A 1,005-nucleotide genomic window follows, 5' to 3' on the forward strand; every position below is an offset into this window, starting at 1 on the left:
GACAAGGGCATTTTCATGCCATTTACAGAGACCAATTATATTCACCACCTTGGGCCTGCTGGGCCACTGTAAGGAATTTGTAGATCGGTGTACTCAAATAAATGGTAGTTATCTTCATGATCTAGGACCACATTTATCCAATGATAAATCATGATCATGGATAATCATTTATCCATGATCTAGGACCAGCCATTTTTTCTAGATGGTTATACAAGAATGAAATTTTAATGCCATTTTGACTGGGCTAATACAAGTAAGGTGTATTAACCAAGCTGGTCAGAGGTTCGCCCTTCAGGGAAAGAAAGAAGCATTATGCTTTCCACTTCTGGCAACTTGGAGTAGGTGTATTTTTTTCTACTCAACCTGTTAAGTACGCCTAAAACCCTGTAACCCATGTAAAAACAAAACACAAGAAATTGGAGATGAAGAAGCTAGATGAGCTAGGAACTTGGGGCCTGAGGAATGATAGAGCAGTGAGTTCCCTGAGTTTTCTTTTGGCTCATATAAGCCAAATGAGTGCGGGGGAAGCCAGGAACCTGGAAATGCCAACAGGTGCAGACAAAAAAGTCCATGAAAAGTCTTCTCTCTAGCCAAAGGACCAGGAAGAGGACAGCCTAGATAGATATAAAACTTTAAGACGTTAATCAGCACACTCTGGCCAAACACCACAGAAAGGTATGCAGCAACCAAGCAAACATTTAAGAAAAAGGTAACTGAAATCTGGTGAGGAAGCTTTGTGGTATTTTAACGTAACGCTTGCTTCATCTTCTCTTTACTGGATCCACGACAGTTTTTAGATGGCCGCCTGCATTCCCATTGTGGTTCCTGGTGGTGGAGGGAGCAGAGCACTTTGTCATCAAAGAATAAAACTTGATTGCTTTGACCTGTTGGGGGGCTCGTGAAGGACTAAGGCAAAGGGCTTGTCTATATTTCATATAACTCAGAACTCTCTCAGGGCAGAGAAGTTGTTACACAGAGAACATTTTCTAAGAAAAAGTTCACTAG

Source organism: Physeter macrocephalus, chromosome 11, assembly GCF_002837175.3.
Source record: "Physeter macrocephalus isolate SW-GA chromosome 11, ASM283717v5, whole genome shotgun sequence".
NCBI classification, from domain to species: domain Eukaryota; kingdom Metazoa; phylum Chordata; class Mammalia; order Artiodactyla; family Physeteridae; genus Physeter; species Physeter macrocephalus.